Source organism: Budorcas taxicolor, chromosome 9 (genome assembly GCF_023091745.1).
Source record: "Budorcas taxicolor isolate Tak-1 chromosome 9, Takin1.1, whole genome shotgun sequence".
NCBI lineage: Eukaryota > Metazoa > Chordata > Mammalia > Artiodactyla > Bovidae > Budorcas > Budorcas taxicolor.
This window is the reverse complement of record NC_068918.1, coordinates 91,124,272-91,145,083: the sequence shown is the minus strand read 5'-3', so window position 1 is coordinate 91,145,083 and position 20,812 is coordinate 91,124,272.

Below are 20,812 nucleotides of genomic sequence, written 5' to 3'. Positions count from 1 at the left end.
ACAAAATAAATCTCAGACTAAGATGTCAGTGCTCATGAAATATGTCAAACTCTTGGGGGAGAAAAAAGTGTCAGTCTATGCAAACTTTCTTTTTTTTATTCAGAAAATGGACACAGAAAGGAAACTTTCAGACACATTTAGGAGACAAGTATAATCTTGCTTCTAAAACCAGCAAAAGGTATTGCAAAAATAATTCAGGTCAGCATCACTCATAATATAAAACCAAAAACCTTTAACAAAATGCTAGAATATTAAAATCAGTGATATATAAAATGAATAATATGTTATACTTAAAGAAGTTTATCATAAAAATGCAATATTTGTTCAACATTAAAAAAAACTCAATAAATGCAATTCACCAAATTAAGGGCATTTAGCAGAGGGAAATGGCAACCCACTCCAGTGTTCTTGCCTGGAGAATCCCAGGGATGGGGGAGCCTGGTGGGCTGCCATCTCTGGGGTCTCACAGAGTCGGACACGACTGAAGCAACTTAGCAGCAGCAGCAGGAGAAAAATATAATGAATAAATAGATTTTTTAAAAAGCACATCTGACAAAATTTAAAATAAATTCATCATACAATTTCTCAATGAAGTAATAATATGAAGAAGCATGCTTAACCTGATACTCAGTCTCTATAAAACCTACAAGCCACATTGTATTTATGAGTGAGTGTTTTCTTCTATATAAGACAAGACAAGATGTCTCTCTTCACTACTTCTTTTTTTAAAAATTTTTATTTTTACTTTATTTTACTTTACAATACTGTATTGGTTTTGCCATACATTGACATGAATCCACCATGGGTGTACATGCATTCCCAAACATGAACCCCACTCCCACCTCCCTCCCCATAACATCTCTCTGGGTCATCCCCGTGCACCAGCCCCAAGCATGCTGTATCCTGCATCGGACATAGACTGGCGATTCGTTTCTTACATGATAGTATACATGTTTCAATGCCATTCTCCCAAATCATCCCACCCTCTCCCTCTCCCTCTGAGTCCAAAAGTCCGCCCTACACATCTGCGTCTCTTTTGCTGTCTTGCATACAGGGTCGTCATTGCCATCTTTCTAAATTCCATATATATGTGTTAGTATACTATTTAACTTTGTGCTTGAGTTCTTAGTGCAACAGGATAAGAAAAACATACAAAGCATTACTAAATAGAAAGAAAGCAATCAGTTTCTTTATTCACTGGTGATGCAGACATATGTGAAGAATATCTTAACAAAGCCATCAAACAGTCAGCAGGACTGAACACGCTTATCTAGCAGGATCAGATGTCCCTAATTCACTGTAATAAGGATCTAATGTATTTTAGTATTCTAACAACGAACATTAGGAAATATATTTCCATTTATATTTCTAAGCCTAATTCTATCCCAATCATTCTCTCCTCTTTTTCTGGTCCTTTAATTATCAGTCAGTTAGTCAATTCAGTGGTTCAGTCATGCCCAACTCTTTGTGACCCCAAGAACCACAGCACACCAGGCCTCCCTGTCCATCACCAACTCCTGGAGTCCACCCAAACCCATGTCCATTGAGTCGGTGATGCCATCCAACCATCTCATTCTCTGTCGTCCCCTTCTCCTCCTGCCCCCAATCCCTTCTAGCATCAGGGTCTTTTCCAATGAGTCAGCTCTTTGCATCAGGTGGCCAAAGTATTGAAGTTTCAGCTTCAACGTCAGTCCCTCCAATGAACACCCAGGACTGGTCTCTGTTAGGATGGACTGGTTGGATCTCCTTGCAGTCCAAGGGACTCTCAAGAGTCTTCTCCAACACCACAGTTCAAAAGCATCAGTTCTTCAGTGCTCAGCTTTCTTCACAGTCCAACTCTCACATCCATACACGACCACTGGAAAAACCATAGCCTTGACTAGATGGACTTTTATTGGCAAAGTAATGTCTCTGCTTTTGAATATGCTATCTAGGTTGGTCATAACTTTCCTTCCAGAGTAAGTGTCTTAATTTCATGGCTGCAGTCACCATCTGCAGTGATTTTGGAGCCCAGAAAAATAAAGTCAGCCACTGTTTCCACTGTTTCCACTGTTTCCCCATCTATTCCCCATGAAGTGATGGGACCAGATGCCATGATCTTCGTTTTCTGAATGTTGAGCTTTAAGCCAACTTTTTCACTCTCCTCTTTCACTTTCATCAAGAGGCTCCTTAGTTCCTCTTCACTTTCTGCCATAAGGGTGGTGTCATCTGCATATCTGAGGTTATTGATATTTCTCCTGGCAATCTTGATTCCAGCTTGTGCTTCTTCCAGCCCAGCGTTTCTCATGATGTACTCTGCATATAAGTTAAATAAGCAGGGTGACAATATACGGCTTTCACGTACTCCTTTTCCTATTTGGAACCAGTCTGTTGTTCCATGTCCAATTCTAACTATTGCTTCCTGACATGCATACAGATTTCTCAAGAGGCAAGGTAGGTGGTCTGGGATTCCCATCTCTTTCAGAATTTTCCACAGTTTATTGTGATCCACACAGTCGAAGGCTTTGGCATAGTCAATAAAGCAGAAATAGATGTTTTTCTGGAACTCTCTTGCTTTTTCCATGATCCAGCGGATGTTGGCAATTTGATCTCTGGTTCCTCTGCTTTTTCTAAAATCAGCTTGAACATCTGGAAGTTCATGGTTCGCATATTGCTGAAATCTGACTTGGAGTATTTTAAACATAACTTTACTAGTGTGTGAGATGAGTGCAATTATGCGGTAGTTTGAGCATTCTCTTATATATGATCAATAATCTGATAGTTTTATAAACTTCTGTACCCTGATTAGGTTTTTTGAATGTTACCTATAGGGTCAATTTTGATAATTTCCATTTACTTGTCTTCAAATTTACTAATCATATCTTCTTGGCATTAATTAAATCTATTTCATGATCATTAACTTTCTGACATTGTATTAATTACAGAATGCTGGCTTTTTGTTTAAGAGATTGCAATTATCTGTTAACATTCTCTCCTTTTTAAGATCCTGATTTCCTTGTCTTTTCTCCTATTAAAAAATATGTATTTGAAAAAAAAATATGTATTTGAAGTAAAGATTGTACCTATTAACTTCAGCAGATAGCCTGTCTATGCATTCACTTTTATTTAGTTTTTTCCTCTTGATCCCAGTTTTTATTGTCTTGCTTTTTTCTTGGCCTTGAAGAAAATTCTTTCTTTGTCTCACAATATCTAGTAATCGAAGTTGTTATTATTCTTCCCCAGACAGTGCATATTGTTTTACCTGTTACACAGGTAGGATGAGGAGATGAAACAATCAGTCAATTAATTATGCATCTTGCCCACAACTAGGGTGAAGTCTCACTTAAATTTCATTTACTTCTGATTCCAAATGATCTGTGGGGAAGAACTGTAAGTTTATGGCAAACCACTCTACATCACATTGCGGAGCTTTCATCTTCTAAGCACCCAAAGTTGATGAGAGATTACTTCGCTTCCCTGTTCTGCTTTCTAACCACTGGACTGCTAGGGAATGCCCAGAAACTCTCGGCTTCCCATGTGGCGCTAGTGGTAAAGAACCCACCTGGCAATGCAGGAGACCTAAGAGACATGGTTTGGATCTCTGGGTTGGGAAGATCCCCTGGGGGAAGGCAGAGCAATCCACTCCAGTATTCTTGCCTGGAGAATCCCATGGACAGAGGAGCCTGGTGGGTTATAATCCATAGGGTCACAAAGAGTCGGACACGACTACAGCAACTCAACGCTGCCTTTTCGATACTGAAAGCTCTTTCCTTCCGAGTTCTTGAAGTTTGCTTTTGCTTCCTGCACCACACAAGTTCAAAATCCTGGGGTTGTGTGGAAAAGAGAATTGTTATGTCTACAGAGTAGGAGTCATCTCGTGTGTCTCTGACCCTTCAAGTACCAGCAGAAGTGGGAAGTGTTGCTCTGAGCTTCTGGCCCAGCCATTCAGACTTGATAGCCCCATCCTTCAGATAAAGTCCCTTTGAGATAAATGATGTCTTGGGGATCTTCTAGCTTTGAATCTTTCACTCCACTCTTCCAGTTATCAAATACTATTGTGCTAATACAGTATAAATGCTAGTATTCTGTTTAATTATTACTTTTTATAACTGCATATTATGTTTTGATATAAAGCAATATATAATACAGGGGAAAAAAGAAAAAGTGGAATTCAGTAATGGATTTCCTGAAAGATAACTTAGCCAAAAATTTAAATTTTGGTAAATTTTATGTTTCACAACAGCTTCTTCATTTATTAAAACAAAACAGTCATTAGTCTTGCATATTCAAAACACAGTGTTCATATGAACCATGACCACTGAGCCACAAAATAAATTTCACAGTGTTCATTCCCTGGGGAATTTGCTTGTTATTTTTCTTCCGTTTTTTTTTTTTTTTTTTCATGTAATTCTCCTGGGTTTGCATTTTTTTTTGAAAGCTCACAGTACAACTGAAGTCACAGTTTAAATGTAGACAATGCCCATAGCCAAACTTGTAATAAGAGTTGCTAATTATTGTGCACCTACTGTACCTACTCAGTACTTATATTACTGCCATCTAATTCTCGTCTGTAGTTTATGAAGTAGGAATATTTGAAAATGCAAAACTAAAGCCTAGATGAGAAATAGCTTGCCCGAGGATACATGCTAATAGCTGCATGATCCTGACAGTGAAAGAAGGAACTGTGATCAAAAGTGCTCCCAATAATAGAGCATAAACTTAAGGTCTTAGGTGTGAGACAATAGCTCCCTCCAGCTCCCTTGGGGTCTTGAATATCACAGCACAATAATTGTTGTTCATAGTGACGCTCCTAAGAAAATCAAATGAACAGATAAAATAATATTTATTGTTTAATAAACTGGGGGACAATGAAATGCACTTTAGAAATATGCAATTACTTCCAGAGTAGTCAGATTTCATTACGTAGTAGATAATAACAATTTTAAGTTATATGTGGAAAATGAAAAGCAAATTCTGTAAAAGAAATGATATCAAAGTAAGTACACATCAATAGGATTAATATGGCTTTTATTGTGTGTGTGACAAGGCTGCATATTGTCCCCTGCATATTTAAACCACATGCAGAGTACATCAGGCAAAATGCCTGGCTGGATGAAGCACAAGCTGGAATCAGGGGTGCCAGGAGAAACATCAACAACTTCAGATATACAGATGATACCACTCTAATGGCAGAAACTGAAGAGGAATGAAAGAGCCTCTTGATGAGGGTGACAAGGGAGAGTAAAAAAACTGGCTTGACACAACATTAAAGAACTAAGATCATGGCATCTGGTCCCATCAACTCATGGCAGGTAGATGCGAAAACCATGGAAACAGTGACTGACTTTATTTTGGGGGGCTCCAAAATCACTGCATATGGTGACTGCAGACGTGAAATTAAACTTGGTCCTTGGAAGAAAAGCTATGACACAGCTAGACAGCATATTAAAAAGCAGGGACATCATTTTGCCGACAAAGGTCCATATAGTCAAAGCTATGGTTTTCCCGCTAGTCATATGTGGATATGAGATTTGGACCACAGTGAAGGCTGAGCATGGAAAAATTGATGCTTTTGAATTGTTGTGCTGGAGAAGACTCTTGACAGGTCCTTGGACCGCAAGAAAATCAAACCAGTCAGTCCTAAAGGAAAGCAACCCTGAATATTCATTAGAAGGACTGGTGCTGAAGCCGAAGCTCCAATACTTTGGCCACCTGATGTGAGGAGCCAGCTGATTCACTGGAAAAGACTGTGATGCTGGGAAAGATTGAGGGCCAGAGGAGAAGGGGGCGGCAGAGAATGAGATGATTAGACAGCATCACCAGCTCAATGGCCATGAATTTGAACAAACTCTGGGATATAGTCAGAGAAGGCAGTCGCAACTCAGTCCAGTACTCTTGCCTGGAATATCCCATGGACGGAGGAGCCTGGTAGGCTGCAGTCCATCGGGTTGCGAAGAGTCGGACACAACTGAGCAACTTCACTTTCACTTTCCACTTTCCACTTTCATGCATTGGAGAAGGAAATGGCAACCCACTCCAGTGTTCTTGCCTGGAGAATCCCAGGGATGGGGAAGCCTGGCGGACTGCCGTCTATGGGGTCTCACAGAGTCGGACACGACTGAAGCGACATAGCAGCAGCAGTAGCAGCAGCAGCAGCAGACGGCTTCAGTGTTACAGTACCTAGGGATAGACACCAGCTCCCCAAAGGCAAAGATGAGAGAAGGCTGAAGTGTCCAGAACTAGCAATCCAATGAGGTCGGTTCACATGGCCATACCTGATATTGAGATGGTGGAGAGCATCCACAACCTTGTGCTCGAAAGGAGAGGAACAGAGAACACTACTGAGCAAACTTAGCATCTACCGCCGAAGCACATACGTGAAAAAACGATATCCTGTTATTTACTCAGAAATTATTTTATTCTTCTGAAATGGACCTTGCTATGCCAGGAACAACTAAGGTTTCCTCCAAAAATAATATTTTACAAAGATCTTGAGAAATTTGTTATAAAGCTAAATGTCTGAAATTAAGAAATTAAATATCAAACTTATTAATTGCTTAGTATGGACTTAATTGATATATTAATATTTCTATAATATTTTTGAAATATAGTTGATTTACAATATAATGTTAGGTTTAGGTGTACTGCTTGGCAATTCAGTTATATATATTCTTTTTCAAATTCTTTTGCCTTATAGGTTATTATTTTAATATACTATTCATAGCTAAAATTACAATGACTAATTTGATTCTTCATAGAATAAAATTTGTATAATTTTTTAGGGTTAGGTTAGAATTAAGAGACATGTCATAGTGTCGCAGTGGAATGTCATAAAATATTCAGTAGCACAGAAGATGCTTAGCCTGATTATTTAAGTACTTATAAAAACCTTACTTACTGTCTAGAACTGTTAATGTGATGAAGAAAAATAATTATAGTCGAAGAAAGTAATACATCCCCATTTTTACTTGCATGCAATATTGAGACATATTGCTCTAATTATTTAAAAACATAAGAATAACAATGTACTACTAATAAACAGCATGCACTACTTTAGGTAATAATCCAATATTTATTTTAACTATTCTAACCTAATTAATGTTTTTTAAAAACTGTAAGATCCAAAGGTGAGATAAGCATACTAAAAGTCTGGAAATTTTTAACTTCAGATAAATGTTCACTGAAATATAGAATAAATTTTGATTTGATGATGTTTTAAATTTGTTCAAATATTAATTGCAATGAATTTAATGAAATATTACTAAATTAAATGAGCATTTATTTTCCATTTTTAATTTATCAGAGAATTTTAAAAGCAAAGCTGACTCCAGAGATTGGGGAAAAAAGTTGTTTACAATACATGTATCTTTTGGAGAACTTAGATTTAGAATACATAAACAATCCCCTGGAGAGAGAAATGGCAACTCACTCCATTATTCTTGCCTGGAGAAGTTCATGGACAGAGGAGCTTGGCAGGAGAGAGTCCATGGGATTGCAAAGAGTCGGACACGGCTGAGTGACCAACACAATGCACATGAATAACCCCCAGTGCTCAATAACAGAGATGTAATTTTAATTAAAAATGGGAACACGCAGAAAGTTCACAAAGATAATGCAGAAATGACCAATAATCATATCAACAGGTACTCAGTATCACTGGCCATCTGAGAAAGAGAAAATAAAACTATTGTGAGATGCTGCTGCTGCTGCTGCTGCTAAGTCGCTTCAGTCGTGTCCGACTCTGTGCGACCCCATAGATGGCAGCCCACTAGGCTCCTCTGTCTCTGGGATTCTCCAGGCAAGAACACTGGAGTGGGATGCCATTGCCTTCTCCAATGCATGAAAGTGAAAAGCGAAAGTGAAGTCGCTCAGTCATGCCGACTCTTAGCGACCCCATGGACTGCAGCCTACCAGGCTCCTCCATCCATGGGACTTTCCAGGCAAGAGTACTGGAGTGGGGTGCCATTGCCTTCTCCATGTGAGATGCTATTTTATATCAAAAAGAATGTCAAAATTCAAGTTAATGACTAAACCAAGTGTTGGGAAGATGTGGAGCAATTACAACCTCTATAGGTCCCATTTTTACTCACATGCAATATTGAAAAATATGGCTCTAGTGATTTAAAGACATAATTAGAATGACAATATACTAATAACAAACAGCACACACTAGTTTAGGTAACAATCCAATACTTGTTTTAACCATGCTCATCTAATTAATGTTTAAAAAACTATAAGAATTATAGATTAGATAAGCATACTAAAAGGTTGGAAATCTTTAACTTCAGATAAATATTTCCTGAAATATAGAATAAATGGGAGCACAAATGGAGCAACAATCTGCAAAATTCTTACCAAGCTAAATATACACTGAGGTTGTGCTCAATCGCTCATCCCTTTCCAACTCTTCGTGACCCCATGGACTGTTAGTCTGCCAGGCTCCCCTGTTCATGGGATTCCCCAGGCAAAAGTACTGGAGTGGGTTGCCATGCCCTCCTCCAGGGGATCTTCCCAATTCAGGGATAGAACCCACATCTCTTGTGTCTCCTGCTTTGGCAGGAGGATTCTTTACCACTGAGCCACCAGGGAAGCGCACGCTAGGTTATGAGTCAACAATTTTACTTTTAGGTATCTGATTAAGAGAAATGGAAAAATGCTTACCTAAAGACTCATGTAAAATTATTCACAACAATTCTATTTGTAACAATCCTCAAACTGAGAAAAAGACAAGTTTTCATCAACAAGAAAATTATTTTTAAAAAGCCAAACACACAATGGAATAGTTACTCAGTAATTCTTTTTTAAATGAACTACTGGCATAAGCAATAACTTGGAGGAATCTAAAACAAGTTAAATATTTATATGAAGCTGTAGAAGGAACAAGATTAGTTTATAGTGACAAAAATGTGAACAGTGAGTAAAAAATTAAAGAAGAGGAATACAAGGAAATCTGAGGAGATGGATGTATTCTCTATCTTGTTTGGGTGATGCTAAAATGTGTATTTGTCAAAATTGAATTGTACACTTAAGACATGTGCTTTGCACTAACTTTACCTCAATTAAAAAAACACAAATTTAAGAATTACTGCTTGATTATATTTATTTGGATGTTTTTTATATCTCCAGTGCATGCATGTTCAGTCACTCAGTTGTTTCCGACTTTTTGTGATCCCATGGACTGTACCCCTCCAGGCTACTCTGTCCGTAGGATTTTCCTGGCAACAGTACTGGAGTGGGTTGCCATGCCCTTCTCCAGGGAATCTTCCTGAACCCAGAGATTGAAACTGCAAGTCCTGCACCTCCTGTATTGGCAGGCAGATTCTTTACTACTGGACCACCTGGGAAGCCCCCAAAGCATGCCTAGGCAGCAGGTATAGCCCAAGAATTTATACACCCTGTACTTGTCCATATAGTATGTGGTGGATTGAATCTTTAGATTAAAGTCTTACAATAGTCTGCCGAACTCCTCTGTCCATAGGATTCTACAGGCAACAGTACTGGAGTGGGTTGCCAATTCCTTCTCCAGGGAATCTTCCCAACCCAGGAACCGAACCCGTGTCCTGGGTCTCGTGCATTGCAGGCAGACGCGTTACGAGCCACCAGGAAGCCCATCTCTCTGGTAATATCCAGTTTATTTAACAAGTTACCCATTTCTGCATTTTAACATTACAGTGATAGTAAAGTGTTGAGGCTCAGCATTTCAGGTATCAGAAACAGCAAGTAAAAAGTCAAGAGACAGGCAAAGGCCATATCCAGAACATTAAAGAATGCTGGTGTGAGTGGATCCTGCTGAGAAAGGGGGTCCTGAGGATTCAGTGGGGGAAGTTGGAGCCAGACATGCAAGGACTTTCAGGTTTAACAGCACTTGTAAAGATGTCCTGATTCATTATTTTTCTTTGCCTTGTCTTAACCTTAAACAAAAGCCACAGTTGGGGAAAAAAAAAAAAAATCATTGAAAGTTAAGACTTGCTTCTGATATTCCTGGCACAAGCCAACATAAACAGTACATTACCTTGTATTCAAAGCACCAATGCCCCATTAAAGGAGAGCCCTTTGAGGAATTCCATATGGTTTGCAAAAGCTTGATTACAGCAGATTTTCTGAAGGTTAAAGTAAGATCTTTTTCAAATGTTTACGTGTGAATACAAATGCACACACTTTCAAATAGACATGGACGTTTAAACTTTTATGTACACTAAATTCTTGGTAGATATCCAACTATCACAAATTGAATAATTATTTAAGCTTTTTATTTTTCAAGAGTGGAGGAGAATTTAAGGATGCATATGCATGTACTTTATTTTATTTTTTTAGATTTATTTTTAAATTTTTTAAAATATACATTTATTTAATTGGAGGCTAATTACTTTACAATATTGTATTGGTTTTGCGGTACATCAACATGAACGTGCCACATGTGTACACGTGTTTCCCATCCTGAACCCCCCTCCCTCCTCCCTCCCCGTACCATCTCTATGGGTCATCCCAGTGCACCAGCCTCAAGCATCCTATATCCTGCATCAAACTTGGACTGGCGATTCATTTCATATATGATATTATGCATGTTTCAATGCCATTCTCCCAAATCATCCCACCCTCTCCCTCTCTCACAGAGTCCAAAAGACTGTTCTATATATCTGTTCTATATATCTGTCTCACATACAGGGTTATCGTTACCATTTTTCTAAATTCCATATATATGCGTTAGTATACCATATTGGTGATTTTCTTTCTGGCTTACTTCACTCTGTATAATTGGCTCCAGTTTCATTCACCTCACTAGAACTGATTCAAATGTATTCTTTTTAATGGCTGAGTAATACTCCATTGTGTATATGTACCACAGCTTTCTTGTCCATTTATCTCCTGATGGACATCTAGGTTGCTTCCATGTCCTGGCTATTATAAACAGAGCTGCGATGAACATTGGGGTACATGTGTCTCTTTCAATTCTGGTTTCCTCAGTGTGTATGCCCAGCAGTGGTATTGCTGGGTCATAGGGCAGTTCTATTTGCAATTTTTTAAGGAATCTCCACACTGTTCTCCATAGTGGCTGTACTAGTTTGCATTCCCACCAACAGTGTAAGACGGTTCCCTTTTCTCCACACCCTCTCCAGCATTTATTGCTTGTAGACTTTTGGATAGCAGCCATTCTGACTGGAGTGAAATGGCACCTCATTGTGGTTTTGATTTGCATTTCTCTGATAATGAGTGATGTTGAGCATCTTTTCATATGTTTGTTAGCCATCTGTATGTCTTTGGAGAAATGTCTGTTTCTTTGGCCCATTTTTTTGATAGGGTCATTTATTTTTCTGGAATTGAGCTGCAGGAATTGCTTGTATATTTTTGAGATTAGTTCTTTGTCAGTTGCTTCATTTGCTATTATTTTCTCCCATTCTGAAGGCTATCTTTTCACCTTGCTTAGAGTTTCCTTTGTTATGCAGAAGCTCTTAATTTTAATTAGGTTCCATTTATTTATTTTTACTTTTATTTACAGTATTCTGGGAGGTGGGTCATACAGGATCCTGCTGTGATTTATGTCGAAGAGTGTTTTGCTTATGTTCTCCTCTAGGAGTTTTATAGTTTCTGGTCTTACGTTTAGATCTTTAATTCATTTTGAGTTTATTTTTGTGTATGGTGTTAGAAGGTGTTCTAGTTTCATTCTTTTACAAGTGGTTGACCAGTTTTCCCAACACCACCTGTTAAAGAGATTATCTATTCTCCATTGTATATTCTTGCCTCTTTTGTCAGAGATAAGGTGTCCATAGGTGCATGGATTTATCTCTGGGCTCTTTGTTTTGTTCCATTGATCTATATTTCTGTCCTTGTGCCAGTACCATACTGTCTTGGTGACTGTGGCTTTGTAGTAGAGCCTGAAGTCAGGCAGGTTGATTCCTCCAGTTCCATTCTTCTTTCTCAAGATTGCTTTGGCTATTTTTTTTTTTGTATTTCCATACAAATCATGAAATTATTTGATCTCTCTGAAAAATACCGTTGGTAGCTTGGTAGGGATTGCACTGAATCTATAAGTTGCTTTGGGTAGTACACTCATTTTCACTATATTGATTCTTCCAATCTATGAACATGGTATATTTCTCCATCTATTAGTGTCCTCTTTGATTACTTTCGCCAGTGTTTTATAGTTTTCTATATATAGATCTTTAGTTTCTTTAGGTAGATATATTCCTAAGTATTTTATTCTTTTCATTGCAATGGTGAATGGCATTGTTTCCTCAATTTCTCTTTCTATTTTCTCATTATTAGTGTATACGAATGCAAGGGATTTCTGTGTATTGATTTTAATCCTGCAACTTTACTGTATTCATTGATTAGCTCTAATAATTTTCTGGTGGAGTCTTTAGGGTTTTCTATGTAGAGGATCATGTCATCTGCAAACAGTGAGAGTTTTACTTCTTCTTTTCCAATTTGGATTCCTTTTATCTCTTTTTCTGCTCTGATTGCTCTGGCCAAAACTCCCAAAACTATGTTGAATAGTAGTGGTGAAAGCGGGCCCCCTTTTCTTGTTCCTGACTTTAGGGGAAATTCTTTCAATTTTTCACCATTGAGGATAATGTTTACTGTGTGTTTGTCATATATAGCTTTTATTATGTTGAGGTATGTTCCTTCTATTCCTGCCTTCTGGAGAGTTTTTATCATAAATGGGTGTTGAATTTTGTCAAAGGCTTTCTCTGCATCTATTGAGATAATTACCTGGCTTTTATTTTTCAATTTGTTAATGTGGTGTATTACATTGATTGATTTGCTGATGTTGAAGAATCCTTGCATCCCTGGGATAAAATCCACTTGGTCATGGTGTATGATCTTTTTAATGTGTTGTTGGATTCTGATTGCTAGAATTTTGTTGAGGATTTTTGCATCTATGTTCATCAGTGATATTGGCCTGTAGTTTTCTTTTTTGTGGCATCTTTGTCAGGTTTTGGTATTAGGGTGATGGTGGCTTCATAGAATGAGTTTGGAAGTTTACCTTCCTCTGCAATTTTCTGGAAGAGTTCGAGTAGGATAGGTGTTAGCTCTTCTCTAAATTTTTGGTAGAATTCAGCTGTGAAGCCGTCTGGACCTGGGCTTTTGTTTGCTGGAAGATTTCTAATTACAGTTTCAATTTCTGTGCTTGTGATGTGTCTGTTAAGATTTTGTATTTCTTGATGCTTCAGTTTTGAAAAGTTGTCACTTTTCTAAGAATTTGTTCATTTCTTCCAAGTTGTCCATTTTATTGGCATATAATTACTGATAGTAGTCTCTTATGATCCTTTGTATCTCTGTGTTGTCTGTCGTGATCTCTCCATTTTCATTTCTAATTTTACTGATTTGATTTTTCTCCCTTTGTTTCTTGATGAGTCTGGCTAATGGTTTGTCAATTTTATTTATCCTTTCAAAGAACCAGCTTTTGGCTTTGTTGATTTTTGCTATGGTCTCTTTTGTTCTTTTGCATTTATTTCTGCCCTAATTTTTAAGATTTCTTTCCTTCTACTAACCCTGGGGTTCTTCATTTCTTCCTTTTCTAGTTGCTTTAGGTGTCAAGTTAGGTTATTTATTTGACTATTTTCTTGTTTCTTGAGGTATGCCTGCATTGCTATGAACCTTCCCCTTAGCACTGCTTTTACAGTGTCCCACAGGTTTTGGGTTGTTGTGTTTTCATTTTCATTCATTTCTATGCATATTTTGATTTCTTTTTAGATTTCTTCTGTGATTTGTTGGTTTATACAGCAGAGTGTTGTTCAGCCTCCTAGAGGCATGTATTTTAAATAATACATTTTATATTGATAAAATTTATATTTATATTGATAAATACATTTTATATTGATTATAATTCTTTGTAAGGGCTTCCCAGGTGGCTCAGTGATAAAGAATCTGCCTGCCAATGCAAGAGACACAGGTTCAATACCTGGGTTTGGAAGATTCCTTGGAGAAGGAGATAGCAACCCACTCCAATATTCTTGCCTGGAGAATCCCACGAACAGAGGAGCCTGGCTGGTTACAGTCCATGGATCACACAGAGTTGGGCAAAACTGAGCACTGCATGCAAGAATATTTCTTTGTAAATGTGTGTTTCCCTGAGTCTATATATATATACACACTAATAGTTAAGATTTGTACAGTGATTTCTTGGTTCCAGAAATTCTTCTATGCATTAACTAAAGCATACAACGGCCTTACAAAGAAAACAGTATGATTTCCACTATATTGATGCAGGATTTCTAGTTTTCATGCTTTTTTGACCGTGGTAGTGTTCCTCCTTAATTTATGTGTGTGTGTGTGTGTGTGTGTGTGTGTGTGTGTGTGTGTGTATGTGTGAAAGTCGCTTAGTCATTTCTGACTCTTTACAACCCCATGGATTGTAGCCCACCAGGCTCCTCTGTTCATGGAATTCTCCAGGCAAGAATACTGGAGTGGGTTGCCATTTCCTTCTCCAGGAGACTTTCCTGATCCAGGGATCAAACCCAAGTCTCCTGCATTTGAGGCAGTTTCTTTACCGCCTGAGCCACCAGGGAAGCCCTTAATTTCTGTATCCTCAATTTATTGGAGAATTGCAAAGTAATCACTTTTATAATTCTCTTATTTTATATATATATATATATATATATATATATATATATATATATATATATAATTTTACTTTATAATATTGTCTTGGTTTTGCCATACATCAACATGAATCCACCACAGGTGTACACGTGTTCCCAATCCTCAAACCCCTCCCATCTCCCTCCCCATACCATCTCTCTGGGTCGTCCCAGTGCACCAGCCCCAAGCATCCTGTATCCTGCCTTGAACCTAGACTGGCGATTTTTTTCTCACATGATATTATACATGTTTCAATGTCATTCTCCCAAATCATCCCACCCTCTCCCTCTCCCACAGTCCAAAAGCCTGTTCTATACATCTGTGTCTCTTTTGCTGTCTTGCATACAGGGTTATTGTTACCATCTTTCTAAATTCCATATATATGTGTTAGTATACTGTATTGGTGTTTTGCTTTCTGGCTTACTTCACTCTGTATAATTGGCTCCAGTTTCATCCACCTCATTAGAACTGATTCAAATGTATTCTTTTTAATGGCTTATAATATTTTTATTAATACTTGTTAGAGTAATTTTCTAATAAGATTCTTTCCTTTATCTATTTGTTTGCTCATTCATACAGTTCATATAGGAAAGTCAAAATGAGTGCCCAATTTTAAGAAAGTGAATTGTTTTTCTAGCATCTTCAGAGGCAGCTAGTTAATCTTATTTGATATAACTTATAGCTTAAATATATTTAATCTGATAAAATCCTTTACACATTAGGAAAGCCGAAACATTTTTTATATGTATTGTTATTATTATATTTATGGCATTTCCATATCTTTGTCAGTGAGGGCTCTTTCAAGCTGGCTTCTCACTCCTTTTGACATAAACCTAGCAATCTTTGATCATTTCTGTGTCTCATGTTCTTCTTGCACATTTCCTTCTCAAAGTTTAAGTTCGTCTGTTTCTTCAAGAAGTTCTGGTTTCTCAAATAGAAAATGGCATTTCATATTCAAATCTAAAGCTTATCGGCATGACTCTTTTTTGTCTTTGGACTCTCATGAATTCTAGGGTCTTCATTGGACTGAGCTTCAGGGCAGGGCTAATCTGGATCTTCTATTTAGGATCTTACAAAGTAGAGTTGAGGGTCCTCTGGGCTGCATGCTTATCTGGAGGCTCAAGCAGGAGAGTATCTCCAGGAGGTGAGGATCATCAGAAATATGCTAGAGTCCAATCATCACATATTTTAATTTGTATATATATATATAAAATATATATAACATATATGATATGTGTATAATATATAATGTATAATAAACACATATGTAAATAATGTATAGTGTTATGTATATAGCATAAATTATAATGTGTATATATAATACAAAGATGTATTTACCTAATAGCTACCCCGTACCTTGTCAGTTTATGTTTGCTCTTCTAATTCTCAGGACAGCACAGTTTCTATTCCATATCTTTAACATCACATCTGTGTCTGTTTTCACTTACATTGAGAATCCTAGTTGTCAGGGTTGCAGGAGACGCCAGAACTGGAATATCTCATCATCACACATACAAATCTCTCAGAATAAGCATACCAGTGCTATCTCACTAATCTTGATAGCTGAAGTGGGTTAGTTTATATACTCTACCTTCTCATTCTCTCTATTTTTACATTTGTGTACTATATTTTCAGGTCATATGGTTTTCTACATGCTATCATCTCCCATTTCCTTCCTGTTTAATCTTAGTTCTGCAAGCAATTCTGTATTTAATGCTATCCATAAGTCCTTGTGTGGAAGACTCTGCATTCACTTCGCTTTTCTGACACTCCTCCTTCAGTAGACAGATTCCTCATGCAGAGTCTGATGTTTCATCCTTCACAGAAAACATGAACTTTTATCTGGAAAATTGGCATTTTATTAACCAATTTGAGTCTGAATTTACAATTGTCTCATCATTTCAGTTTAGATTCAGGTGGATCCTTCAAATAGCTATTGAAGAAATAGGTGTAGCTATTTCTTCAACTCATGGGCATTTTCCTCTGTTCTTTGTGTAAATCTTATCTTCCACATATGTATTTTTTTTTCCTGGAACTTCAACTACTCACAGTCTTTTACATCTTCTAAGAATCTTATAATTTTCATCACTTTATATTTTCTCTTTGTTCAATGAAATACCAATTTCATGTGATTCTTGAGGTTACACAGGTATGAATAATGATGATCCCTATCTTTATATCTTCAGTTGAATTTATATCTGATAAATCATATATGTTTTTTATCTACATCATGTCTTTTTAATGATTCTCCTAAACCTCTTTTTTTCTTTTTTTATCTGCTGAATGCATTGTTTCTATTTTTATTTATTTTATGTGTCAACAATTGGCTGAACCATGGTGCCCAGATATGTAGTCAAACATTATTCTGAATGTTTCTGTTCTATTTTGGATGAGGTTAACATTTTAATTGGTGGACTTCTAGTAAGGCAGATTGTTCTTTATAATGTGTGGTCTCATACAATAACTTGAAACCTTGGCTCCACAAAAGATATCCCCCAAGAAAGAGGGGATTCTGTCAGGCTGCTGCTGCTGCTGCTAAGTCACCTCAGTCATGTCCAACTCTGTGAGACCCCATAGACAGCAGCCCACCAGGCTCCCCCGTCCCTGGGACCTGGAGTGGGTTGCCATTTCCTTCTTCAATGCATGAAAGTGAAAAGTGAAAGTGAAGTTTCTCAGTCGTATTCAACTCTTAGCGACCCCATGGACTGCAGCCTACCAGGCTCCTCCATCCATAGGATTTTCCAGGCAAGAGTACTGGAGTGGGGTGCCATTGCCTTCTCCTCTGTCAGGCTAATGGTCTTTAAACTAGAACCAAAACAGGCTCTCCCTTGGGTCTCCAGCTATAGTTTTTGCTTCTCCAGAGAACCCTAACTTATGCGATTTCCTATAGCTGCCATGTTTTGCCAGTTTTTGAGTTTATTCCAATCTTTTTCTCTCTTGTTGCTATTGGATCCTCTGGGATATGATGTTTTTCCCAGATGACTCACTGGGGCTCACATTTGTTTACAGGAGTAACTAACTAATCCAAAAGTGGAAGTCTCAAAAGCGGGGAAAGGCAGAGTAAGACTCTTCTAGCTTGAAAGAGTGGGACGGGCAGGATGACAACACAGCCGAGAAACTGTCACTCATTCTCCTCTTTTCTTCTGTTGGGTTTCTCTGGTGGCTCAGTTAGTAAAGAGCCTGCCTGCAACGTGGGAGAGCCGGGTTCAATCCCTTGTTGGGAAGATCCCCTGGAGAAGAAAATGGCAACCCACTCCAGCATTCTTGCCTGGAGAATCTCATGGATGGAGGGGCCCTGTGGACTATGGTCCACGGGGTTGCAAAGAGTTGGACATGACTGAGCAACTAACACACTTTTTTTCTATTGGTACAATGTCCAGCTCAGTTGACCTGGAACTCCTTAACCTTCCAAGAGCAATGTTGTTTGGTCATATTCAGGTAGTACCAACATAGACTCTGTGCAGGGCTTTGCCTATTTCTGTAGAAGCAGCTTTTCCCAGAGTCCATTGGTTTTGTATACCCCATGCCAAATTTTCCTTTGGTGTTATCCAAGTTCTGTAGATCATAAAATCCCTTAGAATAAGGGTAAATATGCAGTTTAGATTTTGCATAAGACAAGGAGGAAGACTTCCTTACTCATAATTTATCCTCAAAAGTATTTTTTTTGCATTTTCTGATTACATTTTTTGCTGTTTCTCCCCAAATTTCCTATTATAATGAAATCTGTTGTAAGAATAGAACACATTTTAGCATTATCCATTCATCTTTCATTCCGCTATCAAGTAGACATATTGACATACTGTTATTAACTACATATTGTAGGAAGACACAACACAGGTAAGAAAATAGATAAGTAAGAATTTTAAAACAGTGTCAAAAATCCTCTCAGAACTATAAACTCACATTTCTAAGGATATCCAAATGATCTTTCCGAAACCGATTTTTTTAAAAAAAAATCTTCCATTTTGCATTGTATTCTTTTTCTGATTTATAAAAGTTTCATTAAGTCATTTGTCAAAATTGTCACAAAGGACAGTAATATTTTTAATTTGGAAAATTGAAACAATATTTTTTAAAGAGAAGCTAGTTGAAACACTGAGATTTATACCAGATGTTATTTTTGGTTTCTGAAAACTGTCCTAAGAATAATATTTGGGAATGATCAGGGTCATTTTAGTGGATCAATACATGTCTGTGTTAACCATGAAATATACCACTTACATGAGGGTAAAATCTAAGCTATATTCCAGAAAGTGTAGGCTGAGAGAATTGTGTTGCCTAAATTTCCTAAGTAAGTGGAGTAGAAATAATTGGAACCATATGGGAATTGACCTGGAAATACATTAAATCCAGGAGGAAGAGATGGGAACAAGAGAGAAACACTTAATATCTCACTGGAGGGAAGCTTTCTAAGTATGTAAAATGTTTCTGTGGAAATTTTTATCCCCTAAGGAAATAACATGAGGTTCTGCAACTGTGTTTCTGACACAGGCAAGTAAGTTTCTATCAAAAATTCTATAACTAAAAGGGAACAAATTTCTCAGGAGAACCTATATACCAAACTAATAATGTGTATATTTAATAAGCAATATATTTAAGTAGATCTTCTTTAGTTGGGTTTTTGAGATCAAAATGACAGAGAAGGGTGGGTGCATGACATGTCTTTAAGGATGGTGCAGAGTCCCAGGAGAAATCTGGCTTTCCGTCTGCTGTAATTCTAAACCAAGTCTGTGTCAAGATATGAGTATATTATGAATAATCTAAAAATATGTGAAGTTGTCAGAAGCTAAACATGATTATTAGAAGCTTATTTGTAAGAAAGCTGAATTTACCTAATGGCTTCCTATCAGTAGTCACGATGTCTGATGAGTTTTTGGGTGACTGGAAAACTACTTTTCACAACATAACAGATTTTTCTTAAAATAATTTCAAGAAAAGATATAGAATACAAAGTTTGTTTTTAATTCTCAAAATTTTTAAGCCATAAAAGATTGTCTATGATAAATGAGAAGTAATACATAGAAAAACATTCAAAACATTTGTCTAGCACTTTTGAAGGATAACACAGTATAGCTGAGTTTTGCGTGGATATACACTCAGGCACCAAGTCTTGCCTGACTCTTTGTGGCCCTATGGACTGTGGCTTGCAGGCTCCTCTGTCCACGGGATTTTCCAGACAAGAATTTTGGGGTGGGTTGCCATTTCCTCCTCCTGGGGATCTTCCTGACCCAGGGATTGAATCCGGGTCTCCTGTGTCTCCTGCATTGGCAGGTGGATTCTTTACCACTGACCCTCCGGGAGAACTCTAGCTGAGTTTTGACTTCCCATTTAATTAAATCCTCACTTATTCCTTCACATCATGGTTTTATGACTCCAGTGTCTATTAATAATCTGCTGCTACAGGGCTCTGAAAACCCAATAATAACACAGAGAAATATCTCAACAAATTAAAATGCTTATTCTATCTCATTCTCTGATTTTTTTTTTTTAAGAAAGAGACAATGAAAATAGAGTTTTCTGCCTTTCTCTTCTCCACGATGGTAAAAATATCACATTTTTTCCCATTTCACCAGTACATTTAAATATGAAGTACAAAACCATATTCTTGATTAATCTTGGTTGATAAGTCATCTGTTCCATGATCTTCCTCAATATCATAGGTATAAAATTCACAACAATGTTTCCTGATTATGGCATTCATTATGTAGATAGAGAACCAATAGATTGAAAATAAGGCAAATGCATGTTGGGTGTGGTGTGTAAAGTGGCCTGCATGACACAGTCTGGGGTTCAATTAAGCTCTGAATAGCTGTAAAGAAGGAAAATGTGTTTAACCTGAGGATACCTCTATTCCAGGACAAAAGCAGAATCCAAGGGAACAGTCCATCACTGTTCAGAGAGAAGTTTGCTCAAAAGAAAGAAATCATAATTATTTCTTCTGTAAGAGACAGAGACTAACCAGCTTGGAAATTTTTAAATAATTTCATTTATAAAAGACTGCTTTGTATTACAGACATTGAGAAAATTCACACGTAGTATATTTCAAAATTTACATCTGTTTAGTAATTTTGTCAATTTAAGCTTCTAGTTCTATCATATAACAAAAAACAATGGCTTTTTCTTAAAAACACAAAATCAGACAGTCATCTTGAGACTCTTTCCCTGTAATATTGCTGTATGGAGCCTACTCTTTTAATTTCCATATTTTCAAGAAATGTGAGAATGTCTCTCCTTACCGAAAGTGGACTAT